The 13,608-nt window shown below is 53.9% G+C and overlaps 1 protein-coding gene across 1 annotated transcript in view; it reads left to right on the plus strand.

Annotated features, from left to right (window-relative positions):
- Positions 1 to 2,600: 2,600 nt before the first annotated feature.
- LOC308590569 (snake venom vascular endothelial growth factor toxin HF-like) overlaps positions 2,601 to 13,608 on the plus strand; it is a 56,985-nt gene continuing 45,977 nt past the window's right edge. Inside the window, exon 1 of the mRNA XM_081200722.1 lies at positions 2,601 to 2,759. The gene's annotated coding sequence lies outside the window, so the exon portion shown is untranslated. The remainder of the gene's footprint in view (positions 2,760 to 13,608) is intronic.

Consider the following 13,608-nt stretch of genomic DNA (forward strand, 5'->3'; position numbering starts at 1 on the left):
AGATCCTGAAGCTGAGGCTCCAAGACTTTGGCCACCTCATGAGAAGAGAAGACTCCCTGAAAAGCCCCTGATGTTTGGAAAGATGGAGGGCACAAGGAGAAAGGGACGACAGAGGACGAGATGGTGGGACAGTGTTCTCGAAGCTACCAGCATGAGTTTGACCAAACTGCGGGAGGCAGTGGAAGACAGGAGTGCCTGGCGTGCTCTGGTCCAGGGGGTCACAAAGAGTCGGACACGACTAAACAACAGCCTTTTCTGGGTCACAGCAAGGGACCAACTAGTCCACAACTCTCCCACCAGAAAAAACCCCAAAACAAAGCCACACCAACTCCCCCCCCCCCATACCATCGCCTTCTTCTAGTTCGTGAGTATATGATTTACGGTGCATAAGAGGGGTGGGGTCTCAAGACCCTAGGGCAGCCAGAATGGTTGATAGGAGGGGGAAACAGGTGGGTGGCAGTGGAGGGGGGCAGGAAGAGAGAGAGAGGAATCTACCATGCAGAAGAGAGCTCTGGACCAGGGATGGAGAGGCCCCTGCAGCCCCTCCAAGTGCTGCTCTCGCCTCCCCAGACCAGTGCCCAGGTTGGCTGGTGGGTCCTGCAATAATAATAATAATAATAATAATAATAATAATAATAATAATAATAATAATTCTTTATTATTTATACCCCACCCATCTGGCTGGGTCTCCCCAGCCACCCTGGGCGGCTTCCAACAAAGTATTAAAATACAGTGGTCTGTTAAATATTAAAAGCTTCCTAAACAGGGCTGCCTTCAGATGTCTTCTGAATGTCAGGTAGTTGTTGTTCTCTTTGACATCTGGTGGGAGGGCGTTCCACAGGGCGGGTGCCACCACCGAGAAGGCCCTCTGCCTTGTTCCCTGTAACTTGGCTTCTCACAGGGAGGGAACTGCCAGAAGGCCCTCGGTGCTGGACCTCAGTGTCCGGGCAGAACGATGGGGGTGGAGACGCTCCTTCAGGTATACTGAGCCTTTGAGGCCGTTTAGGGCTTTAAAGGTCAGCACCAAAACTTTGAATTGTGCTCGGAAATGTACTGGGAGCCAATGTAGATCTTTCAAGACCGGTGTTTTGTGGTCTCAGTGGCTGCTCCCAGTCCCCAGTCTAGCTCCCGCATTCTGGATTAGTTGTAATTTCCGTGTCACCTTCAAAGGTAGCCCCATGTAGAGCGCATGGCAGTAGTCCAAGCGGGAGATGACTAGAGCATGCACTACTCTGGTAAGCCCAGTTACATACCTGGCAGGCCTAGTGGGCAAGGAAGCACCCCCCAGGGGGGCCAAAAAGATCATCCATCATAGGCAGGAGGCTGCAGATGGGGGGGGGGGGCAGCAGGAGGAGAGAAGCGGTGGAGGGGGGAGGAAAGACTGATAAGCAGAGTATGGTTGGGGGCAGGAGAAGCAGCAAAGCATCATTCCAGTTGCATCCATGTTAAGCTCTCTGAAAGAGCTGTGTGGGTTAATGACTGGGCTCCAGGAATGGAAGAGGAATGGGGGTGGGCGAGGTCCTTGCTTGGGGAGATCGTCTGCCCCCCACCTATGGTGCCGTCCATGTCAGGAGGGGGGCGAGCAGGCAAGCGGGGGAGGGGCTCAGTTTTTGTGAGGGCGGGCGGGGACTGGATTTGGAGCAGGAGGCGCGGGAGACCCAGTGCAGGCAGGAAGCGATGCGCAAAGGGGTCTTCTGGGGCTGGGAGGTGGGAGAAACCCAAAAGGACCGAGAGACCGGTGGAAGGCAGGCAGAGTCCCAGGGTGTCCCAGGAAAGGAAAGGGAATGAGTAGAAAGCCCGTGCGAGCAGGCGGGCTACGGGAGCGCAGCAGATGCTCCGGCCCGGCCTCGGGGGCTTTCATAGAATGGTTGATTTGGAAGGGATCCCCCGGGGTCATCCAGTCTGACCCCCACCTCCCCCAACCCCTTGCAGTGCAGGAACCGCAGCGAAACCTTTTGCCTCTCCCTTCCGGGTTCCAGAGTTGGAAGGGACCCCCAAAGGTCATCCAGTCCAACCCCACCCCTGCAGTGCAGGAACCGCAGCTAAACCTTTTGCCTCTCCCTTCCAATCCTCTCCGAGTTCCAGAGTTGGAAGGGATCCCCCGGGGTCATCCAGTCTGACCCCCCAACCCCCTGCAGTGCAGGAACCGCAGCGAAACCTTTTGCCTCTCCCTTCCGATCCTCCCCGGGTTCCGGAGTTGGAAGGGACCCCCAGAGGTCATCCAGTCCAACCCCACCCCTGCAGTGCAGGAACCGCAGCTAAGCCCCTTCCCTTTCCCTCCTTCCCTTCCTTCTCCGCCGGCCCCGTCCAGCTCCGGCGTCCCGGCTCGGCTCGGCGATCCTCTCCTCGCTGTGCGAGCGCCCGGCCGCCCCACGTGGCTGGCATCCCGGCCGAGAACAAACAACCCGCCCGTCTCCCCGGCAACGGCGTTCCATTCCCCGCGCGCGTCATCACGCCGGCCGTTCGGGGCTTTGTTGACGTTGCCCGGCAACGGCGCCGCTGCCTTGGCGACGGCGCGTGGAGGGGCAGGCGGGGCGGGGCTTCCCGAGGGCAGCGCCAACGGCAGAAGCCAACCCTCCGGAGGCGGAGCCAGTCGGCTGCCGGCGCTCGGCGAGGCAGCCTCGAGGCAGTGGGGGGGTCTACTCGCTCTTTCTCCGCCCCTCCCGCCCCATTGAAAGTGGGGCTCACGAGGGATTTGTAGTAGAGCCTCCTCCCCACTACTCGCTAGACGAATGCCAGGGGAGGGTTTTGTTTATCAGGTGAGAAAGAGGAGGCGGAGGAGGGAAAAGTTTGTTTACTAGTAGGATGTCATAGGGAGACCCCTGCGGGGGTTGCATGTGGGATGAAATGTGTGGGAGGGAGGGAAATGTGTGTCGATCTGGGGTGGGGATGAGAGCTGGTCAATGTACATGGACTCCCCGCGCCATTACTTCTGCCAAAATACTGTACTGATATTGATTCACTGAGAAATATAATACCGTGGCCCCCTTTGATCAATGGGATAGACGTCAGGACCCCCTTGCAACCTAGGAATAGTTTGCTTGTGTACGGATAAATCCAGTGATATTTGGAATGCATTAACATGAATTGTAGTGACTTGTTCATAATTGCATACTCGTCGGAATCCACCGTTACATTGGCCAGGAATCGAACCCGGGTCTCCCACCTGGCAGGTGAGAATTCTATCACTGAACAACCAATGATGCGGGTGGCTCTGTGGTCTAAACCACTGAGCCTCTTGGGCTTGCTGATCGGAAGGTCGGTGGTTCGAATCCCCGCGACGGGCTGAGCTCCCATTGCTCTGTCCCTGCTCCTGCCAACATAGCAGTTCGAAAGCACATAAATAGGTACTGCTGCGACGGGAAGGTAAGTGGTGTTTTCATGCACTCTGGTTTCCATCACGGTGCTGGCCACATGACCTGGAAAGCTGTCTGTGGACAAACGTCGACTCCCTTGGCCTGAAAGTGAAATGAGCGCCACAACCCCATAGTTGCTTTTGACTGGACTTAACTGTCCAGGAATCCTTTACCTTTTACCTTACCTTTACTCATCAGAATAATAACATTTATTATATACCTATATAGCGTACTGTATAACGGTTTCAAGTAACTTTTGGTTTTGGTTTCTTTCACTTTATTTATCCACTGAAATTTGTCAATTTATATATATGGGAGTGGGGAACCATTTTCAGTCCTCGGGGGCCACATTCGCTTCCGGCAGCCATCTGAGGGCAGCATGGGGTGTGTGGGGCTAGGTGCAAAAAGTGAGTGAAAATTGTACTTTTGCACCGGTAGACTGTTTTGGCCATTAACCTGGAAAAGAGGATTGGACCAATTCGTGGAGGAGAAGAGGTGCTGGAAGCTGTAGGAGGGGAGAGTTCTGCTCTTGTATTCGAATCCTGATTGTGGTGTGTTTTTCCATCATGGGCATCTGCCTGGACACTGTGAGAAAAGGAGGCTGGATTAGATCGCCACCAGCCAGGCTTTCCTTGTATTCTACACACAAACACACACACACACACAAAGACACACCTCTATCCAGACACACAAGAGGCACTGCCAAAGGACATATCTGAGCACTTGGGGAAGCGGTTGGGTGCCCAGGCAGGGGAAATGTGATGCGTGACTCCGTGGAGTATTTGATGGGCCAGATAGGGAGAGTGCCAAGAGCCACGATTGGCCCCTGCACCCGAGGTTCCCCCCCCCCTTCCTCTTGTGGAGGAGACACACAAATAAGAACTTTAGAAGATTATCACAGGGTCAGGGTAGTTCCTATGGGGAGAAGTGGTCCTTTAGGTATTGCAGTCCTGAGCCATTTAAGACTTTATAAGTCAAGAAAAGCACTTTGAATTGGGCCGGGAAACTGACTGGCAGCCAGCACAGTCGGGCCAGGTTGGGTGCAATAGGCTCAAACCCTCTTGCTCCTGTGAGCAACCTGGATGCCAAATTCTGCACCGGCTGACGTTTCCGAACTGTCTTCAAAAGCAGCCCCATGCAGAGGAGCGGCGCGCACACTTTGCACCCAGGGGCGGGGCGTGCCACCCATGGGGCAGCGCCGTGAATGTCCCACGGGGCAGGGCAGCAAGCATGGGGGTGGTGCCACCCACAGCGAACGTCCCACAGGGAGCTGTCTGTGCTGAGTGTCTTTATATATACAGTGGTACCTTGGGTTAAGTACTTAATTCGTTCCGGAGGTCCGTTCTTAACCTGAAACTGTTCTTAACCTGAAGCACCACTTTAGCTAATGGGGCCTGCTGCTGCTGCCGCGCCACTGGAGCACAATTTCTGTTCTCATCCTGAAGAAAAGTTCTTAACCCGAGGTAATATTTCTGGGTTAGCAGAGTCTGTAACCTGAAGCGTATGCAACCCAAGGTACCACTGCATGTGTGTCTGTGTGTGTGTGTGTGTGTGTGTGTGTGTGTATATACACACACACACACACACACACACACACACACACACACACATATATATACATACATACATACATACATACATACATACATATACATATATACATACATATATACATACATATATACACACACACACATTTTTATTGGTTTTTTTAACATATCATTTCCAACAGTCATATTGGAAATATTTCCGTTTTTTGAGTCGTTCCGCAAGACGAATTTCCTTATGGGCTTGCTTCGCAAGACGAAACGTCTTGCGAGTTCTTGCGAGTTTGTTTCCTTTTTTTTAAGCCGCTAAGCCGTTAATAGCCGTGCTTCACAAGACGAAAAAACCGCAAGACGAAGAGACTCGCGGAACGGATTAATTTCGTCTTGCGAGGCACCACTGTAGTTTGTGTATTTACTTCAGTCTTCTGAGAATCTCTGATCCGGCAGGTTTCGAATCCTTCCAGTTAATTTATCAAGTTCTGCATAGTCCATCAATTTCATCCTCCATTCTTCTTTCGTCGGTAATTCTTCTTGCTCCGTGGTGAGCGTCTTATGGGGGGCGGCGCAGAGAGCATCCCGGGGGGGCAGGGCGGCGATGTCACCCCCCTCAGGGATGACACCCGGGGTGAACCGCACCCCCCGCAGCCCCCATCCTCCACCAGTGGCGCCAAATATAAGGCATTGCAGTAATCTAACCCTAGAAATGGAATTCTCAGAGAACAGCGCAATCCTCTAGGTCTCTAACAAACGAGAGTCTACCACATGTGTTAACTACTAGTGGAATATTTAGGCTTTGTTTTATTGGTGACCCTGATTATGGCAGGCTCTCCTTTCTGCAGGTTATTTAAACAGAGCTTGGGCAGGCAAGTACATTTCCGAGCACAATTCAAAGTGTTGGTGCTGACCTTTAAAGCCCTAAACAGCCTCAAAGGCCCAGTATACCTGAAGGAGCGTCTCCACCCCCATCGTTCTGCCTGGACACCGAGATCCAGCTCCAAGGGCCTTCTGGCGGTTCCCTCCCTGCGAGAAGGCAAGTTACAGGGAACCAGGCAGAGGGCCTTCTCGGTGGTGGCCCCCGCCCTGTGGAACGCCCTCCCTGCAGATGTCAAAGAGAAAAACAACTGCCAAACTTTTAGGCGACATCTGAAGGCAGCCCTGTTTAGGGAAGCTTTTAATGTTTGATGTATTACTGTATTTTAATATTTGGTTGGAAGCCGCCCAGGGTGGCTGGGGAGACCCAGCCAGATGGGTGCGGTATGAATAATATATTATTATTATTATTATTATTATTATTATTATTATTATTATTATTATTATTATTATTATTATTATTTCAGGATTCTTTTGATGTGATTCCTGCACTCCAGGGGGTTGGGCTCAATGACCCCTGGGGAAGGGGTCCCTTCCAACTCGACAATTTCACGGTTCTGTTTTGGTGCTCGTGCATGTGTGAACATTCATGCAAGGGGTCGTGCAGCTGTGCGAGTAACGCTGTATGTGTGTGTTTGTGTGTAAACGGAGATGTTTGCACCAGCTGGGGGTGAAAGCCTGGCTGCATCTCCTGGCCTGTGATTGTGCAGAGACACAATCACACAAGATGTATGTGTGTTTTTGTGTTGCAGAGGCAGAGCTGCCTTATCTGGGTGAGTGTGCCAGGGAGGTTTTGTGTGCGAAAGGTGACTCCAGCCCAGCAGCGCCCTCCCAGCGCATTGCGTGCCAGCGGCCTCTGGCAGCAGCAGGAGCTCAGCCTATCCCTCCTCAGCTGTGGCTTCTGGCCCCGGACCAGGGGAATTTGGCCGCTGGCCTCGGTAAATAACAACAGCCAGAATTGGAAGGCGAAACTTGTTGCTAAGAGACCAATGTTTTGCTCCGGCAAAGCTGGGGCCTCCAGTCTGGGAGGGAGGCGGGCCGAGGAGCCTGGGAACAAGGACAGAGGGAGGAAGGGGGGGGGACGGGGACCACAGAATCATAGCATTGGAAGGGCCCCCCAGCGGTCATCTAGCTCAACCCCCTGGCAACTCTGCGGAAGTATAACTTCATTTCTTTTTATGTGGGGTACTGCTGCCAGCAGGGGGAAAGAGACCAGGGGCAAACGAATAGGAGGTTCCCCCAGTTTTCTAAGGGCGTAAGAAGATCAGAGGAGCTTTTTGGATCAGCCCAGCATCTTGTTCTCATGGTGGCCGGCCAAAAGCTTGTGGGCAAGAAGGATTCTCCCCTCCTGTGGTTTCCATCAACTGGTATTCAGAAGCATCTGTGCCGCCAGCTGTGGAGGCAGAGCCGAGCCATTGAGGCTACAAATAACCATCGATAGCCCTCTCCTCCTCTGTGAATTTGTCTAATCCGAAATGGAGGCAGTGAGAGATTTTACTTTCTTGGGCTCCATGATCACTGCAGATGGTGACAGGAGTCACGAAATTAAAAGACGCCTGCTTCTTGGGAGAAAAGCAATGACAAACCTAGACAGCATCTTAAAAAGCAGAGACATCACCTTGCCAACAAACGTCCGTATAGTTCAAGCTATGGTTTTCCCAGTAGTGATATATGGAAGTGAGAGCTGGACCACAAAGAAGGCTGATCGCCGAAGAATGGATGCTTTTGAATTATGGTGCTGGAGGAGACTCTTGAGAGTCCCATGGACTGCAAGAAGATCAAACCTCTCCATTCTGAAGGAAATCAGCCCTGAGTGCTCACTGGAAGGACAGATCGTGAAGCTGAGGCTCCAAGACTTTGGCCACCTCATGAGAAGAGAAGACTCCCTGGAAAAGACCCTGATGTTGGGAAAGATGGAGGGTGTAAGGAGAACTGGACGAGAGAGGACGAGATGGTGGGACAGTGTTCTACCAGCCTGAGTTTGACCCAACTGTGGGAGGCAGTGGAAGACAGGAGTGCCTGGCATGCTCTGGTCCGGGGGGTCACGAACACTGTAGCTTCGAGAACACCGCCGCAGTGCGATTTCTGTTCTCATCCTGAAGCAAAGTTCTTAACCCGAGGTACTATTTCTGGGTTAGCGGAGTTTGTAACCTGAAGCGTCTGTAACTTGAAGCATCTGTAACCCGAGGTACCACTGTATTTTTCCATTTTTCCCTCTGTTGGTTCACCCCCTAGCTCTTCTGCATTTTCCCAATTACTCGCTACAACCCGTCTGGCTTCCCGGAGCTTTACAATCCTTATTTCACCCCTCCTTGCAGCAACCCCTTTCGAGCCTGGCCGCGCTTGGTCCCATTTCACACATGGGAAAACTGAGGCGGGGAAGGCAGTGTCTTGCCCGAGGCCACCCACTGAGATCACAGAGACAGAGGCCTGATTCTAGTTGCAGTTCACCCGGTCAGACACACACACACACACACACACACACACACACACACACACTCTTTCTGTTTTGCCGCATCTGCAAAACAGATTCAGGAGGAGTGCTGTGTGTGTGTGTGTGTGTGTGTGTGTGTGTGTGTGTGTGTGTGAACCCAGAATCTCTGCACCTCCCTCTCCAAAGTTCTGCCCGCCTGCTCCTCTCCCTTAGCCGCCCTGCCCAGCCCTTGCCAGTCACCCGGGCTGCTCTCACCCTCCCCACCCCCGCCGTAAGGTGTGTACCTGCCCTGGGTTAGCCAGGGGGTTCTACGGAGAATTTTGGCAGGCTGGGCGCATTCCTCCGAGGGGCTGGCAAGAGCCTGCGCCTGCTCCCTCCCTCCTGGAAGTCCTGTTGCTTACATAAACAGCATTTGCTGGAGGCCCCTTCACGGCTCTGTTTGTTTGCTCGCCCGCCCGCCTAGAACTATCGGGTCGCTAAGGAGTTTGGGGGGGGGGGTTGCATAGCAGGCCTCGCCTATATATTTATATACACACTGTTGTCACAAAGCCAGCCTCCCCTTGCTTCCTTCGCCCCACGCTTCTGTGTGTTTTTGCCCTCCTCCACCAAAGAATGATAGAATTGTAGAGTGGGGTGGGATACCCAGAGGTCATCCAGCCCAACCCGCCCCCGCAAGGCAGGAATTGCAGCGGAGGGATCCCCCGACCAGTGGCCTTCCACCTCCTGTTGAAAAACCTCCAGCAAATGGGAGTCCTCCACCTTCCCAGGGAGTCCCTTCTAAGGTCTAAACAAAAATTATTCCCGGTGTTTAGCTGGAATCTGTTTTCTTGTCCTTTGGGTCAAGTCCCACGCACAGAGTTGGAGGGTATCTTATAATAACATAAGAACAGCCCCCCCCCCCCGGAGGAGGCCAACGGTCCATCAAGTCCAGCGTCCTCTTCTCACGGTGTCCAGCCAGATGCCCATTCCGGGAATCCCGCGAGCGGGACCTGAGTGCGACAGCAGCTCTCCCCTCCTGTGTTTTCCACCAGCAGGTATTTGCAAGTAGAGGCAGGGCACAGCTGTCCTGACCCCAGTAGCCATCAGTAGCCCTTTCCTCCACCAATTTGTGCGATCCTCTTTTAGAGCCACCCAGGTTGGCTCCCTATCCTCCCTGCAGCAGTGAGTTCCGCAGCTTAGCTCTGCGCCACCTGAAGAAGTCCTTCCTTTTATCCGTCCCAAACCTTCCATCTCCGTTGAAGGTCCACAAGCTCCAGAGAAGAACTTTTCTCTGCGCACTGGGAGGTCCCCCTTGTCCGGTTCAAGACATGCGATGTCAGATGGGAAAGATGGAGATCTTCAGGCCCAGGAGCTGAATGCATCCCTCCTGGACCCTTCCCAATATCACTTCTCCCCCTCCTCCTTCCGAGGCTTAAGCTGCCAGCCTCCTCCTTGTTGCCCCTGGTAGAGCTCAGCAGGGAGAAGGCTGAAGCAGAATTCCTTGTCATTTGACTCTGGCGCCCCCTACTGTCAGGCTCCCTGACTTATGCCCTACCAGCTGCCTGGACACATTCCAAGCAATCAGAGCCCATTTCCGGAGGCACGTCTGTCCCGCTCTGGAACAGCACGTACCATGAGGGCGTTTCAGGCTTAAGCCTTAGTTCCCTGCATTAGTTCTGTCTACAGAGAGCGCCGGGCTCATCGTCAGTGAGATAGACCTTCAGGTTTTGTTGGAAGACCAGGACTCTGCAGCAGTGCTCGCCCCCTAAACGATGGATGAGGGTTCCCCGCAAGAACTTTTCTGCCCCATCTCCCACCGCTCCCAATATTCCTCATAGAGGACCCAGTGGCGGACTTTAAAATTTCAGAGGCACCCAGCCTCTTGCCTTCCGCTCTCCATCACTGTTGCAGCGCCCCCTGCAGGTCCCTCTCGGCTCGCCACCCAGTCACTCTGTCCTAAATCCGCCTCTGCTGTAGGAGAGGGCTATGGATGGCGTTGGCTGCTAGCCACGATGGATGGCCGTACTCTGCCACCTCCACAGTCGGAGACTGCAATGCATCTGAATATCACTTGCTTTTGCGCTCGGTCTTGCTTGGGGGTTTCCCTTGGGGGGCACTTGGCTGGCCACTGCGGTGCTGAATTAGAGAATCTAATTAGAGAACCATAGAATTGTAGCGTTGCTAGGGACCCCCAAGGGTCATCTATTCCAACCCCCTGCAATGCAGGGATCTCAGCTAAAGCACCCAGGACACCCAGCCTCTGCTTAAAAACCTTCCAGGAAAGGCGAGTCTACCACGTCAAGTGGGAGACCGTTCCACTGTCGAACAGCTCTTACTGATGTCAGAAAGTTCTTCCTGCTGTTTAGCTGGACCCCTGACCCGATCCAGCAGCCAGCCAGCGTCTTCTTATGTTCTTGCGCCAACCTTCAACACCCTCAAAGCAATGCGCGTGCACACAGCCGACCCCACATATCTGGGACCCCAGAGCGCCAGGCCAGAGGGGTGAGCCTTTGGGCAAGCTACGGGCTTGTAGAGGGGGTGGGATCCTGAGCGTGGCAGGTGGGCCCACGCAGCACTCTGGCCTCAGCCTTGCGATGGGTTGTTATTGTTGTTCTATAGTCGTTTAGTCATGTCCAACACTTCGTGACCCCCTGGACCAGAGCATGCCAGGCCCTCCTGTCTTCCACTGCCTCCCGCAGTTTGGTCAAACTTATGCTGGTCGCTTCGAGAACACTGTCCAGCCATCTCGTCCTCTGTCATCCCCTTCTCCTTGTGCCCTCCATCTTTCCCAACATCAGGGTCTTTTCCAGGGAGTCTTCTCTTCTCATGAGGTGGCCAAAGTCTTCAGGATCTGTCCTTCCAGTGAGCACTCAGGGCTGATTTCCTTCAGAATGGAGAGGTTTGATCTTCTTGCAGTCCATGGGACTCTCAAGAGTCTCCTCCAGCACCACAATTCAAAAGCATCAATTCTTCAGCCTTATTTATGGTCCAGCTCTCACTTCCATACATCACTACTGGGAAAACCAGAGCTTTTACTATACAGACCTTTGTTGGCAAGGTGGTGTCTCTGCTTTTTAAGATGCTGTCTAGGTTTGTCATTGCTTTTCTCCCAAGAAGCAGGCGTCTTTTAATTTCGTGGCTGCTGTCACCATCTGCAGTGATCATGGAGCCCAAGAAAGTAAAATCTCTCACTGCCTCTATTTCTTCCCCTGCTATTTGCCAGGAGGTGATGGGACCAGTGGCCATGATCTTCGTTTTTTGATGTTGAGCTTCAGACCATAATTTGCGCTCTCCTCTTTCACCCTCATTAAAAGGCTCTTTAATTCCTCCTCACTTTCTGCCATCAAGGTTGTGTCATCTGCATATCTGAGGTTGTTGATATTTCTTCCGGCAATCTTGCGATGGGTACTGTCCACTTTTGGCGTGGCCAGATCGCAGTGCGCACGGGGCGCCACCCCGAGCGGCTCGGAGGAAGGATAGGCAAAAAACGCAGCAATCAACCCCCCCCCCAAACTCTGCCCCCTCCCCTTCGAAGCGGCTGCATCTCAGCATCCTCTCTGAGCAACGCACCTCTTCTTCCTAAGGGATGCCCCCGGTTTGATCTCTCCCGAGACGGGGGGTTGGGGGGTTGGGCTGCGCGCGCGCAATGATGGGGTCTGCGCTGGGGGAGTGCCTCTCCGGCTGACTGTCCCCGCAGACGCAAGCAGATGCGCGGGCGCGCACGCCAGCGGTGGCCGCCGGAAGCCCGCGCGCCTCGCCGCCGGGCTGCTCCATATAGAGGCGCGCGGCTATTTCGGGCTGCGGCGCTGCCGAGCGAGTGAGGAGAGGGGCTATTTATAGCAGCCGGAGGGTAAAAATGGAAGGTGCTCTCCTGAGCTGCCCGAAGGAGCGCGCAGCTGATTGCGGGGAGGGGAGGGCCGGGCGCGGATGGGGCACCTTAGGTGCACCCAGAACCTGGATGGATGGATGCAGGGAAGGATCCTGTTCCCTTCTTAGGGGGGGGGGGGAACTCCTGGGTCCCCTATTCCCACGCTGGGGGGGGGGCGCATCTTGAATAAAGGGAGCTGCAGAGCTCTGAGCCCCCAAATTGGCCTTGGACACCACCACCCAGGCCAGATCTCCATGCCCCCCGCCCCGCCAGCCCTCCGAGGTGCTCGCCTGCTCCTAAACTCTTGGGTGCAAAGTCCAAGGGGATGGGTGAATTCCTTCCTTCCTTCCTTCCTTCCTCTACGAAGAAGGAGCTGGGCTTGATCCGCACGGGACGCGCGCCTAGAAGATCCGCAGGAGTCCCAGGAACCCAGATACCAACCTAGCAGCAGGGGGGAACTGATGGACCGTTCGGCATGCCAAGCAGCTTAGCCAACGCGCGCTCTCCCGCGGCTCTTCCCGCGGCTCTCTGCTGCCCCTTGGTGGCCGCTCTCCGCAGGAGCAACGATTTAATAATAATAATAAAAAAAATTATTTATATCCCGCCCTCCCCAGCCGAAGCCGGGCTCAGGACGGCTAACAACACTAAAATAGTGCAACATTATAAAAATTAATTAAAATCAAAATTGATGGCAACCATAAAGAAAAGTTCTGTAAAGATTGCCAAAGGAGGGAGTCAGGCTGCGCCCTGACCAAAGGCCTGGTGGAACAGCTCTGTCTTGCAGGCCCTGCGGAAAGATGTCAAGTCCTGCAGGGCCCTAGTCTCTTGGGACAGAGCATTCCACCAGATCGGAGCCACAGCCAAAAAAGCCTTGGTTCTGGTTGAGGCCAGCCTAACCTCTCTGTGGCCTGGGACCTTCAGGACGTTTTTGTTTGAAGACCGTAAGTTCCTCTGTGGGACATACCAGGAGAGGCGGTCCCGTAGGTACGAGGGTCCTAGGCTGTATAGGGCTTTAAAGGTTAAAATCCAGTGCAGCTGGATAAGCACCGGATGAATGTGATCTCGCAGCGAAGACCCCATAAGGAGTCTCACCGCGGCAATCTGCACCCGCTGGAGTTTCTGGGTCAGTCTCAAGGGTAGCCCCACGTAGAGTGAGTTACAATAATCCAGTCTGGAGGTGACCATCGCATGGATCACAGTGGCTAGGTCAGGGCGAGAGAGGTAAGGAGCCAACTGCTTAGCTTGGCGGAGATGAAAAAATGCTGCCTTTGTTATAGCTGCAATCTGCGCCTCCATGGAGAGGGAGGTATCGAAGATTACACCAAAACGGACGGTGCTGGCACTAATTGCGCCCCCGCAAGAGATGGGAGTTGCCCCCTCAATCCCATATCGTCCCGTCCCAGCCAGAGGACCTCTGTCTTCGAAGGATTTAACTTCAACCGGCTCCCACGTAATCATCCAGCCACAGCTTTCGAGTACTACAGTGGTACCTCAGGTTACATATGCTTCAGGTTACAGACGCTTCAGGTTGCAGGCTCCGCTAACTCAGAAATA

This window comes from Podarcis bocagei (genome assembly GCF_964188305.1).
Source record: "Podarcis bocagei genome assembly, chromosome: 7".
Taxonomy (NCBI): Eukaryota; Metazoa; Chordata; class Lepidosauria; order Squamata; family Lacertidae; genus Podarcis; species Podarcis bocagei.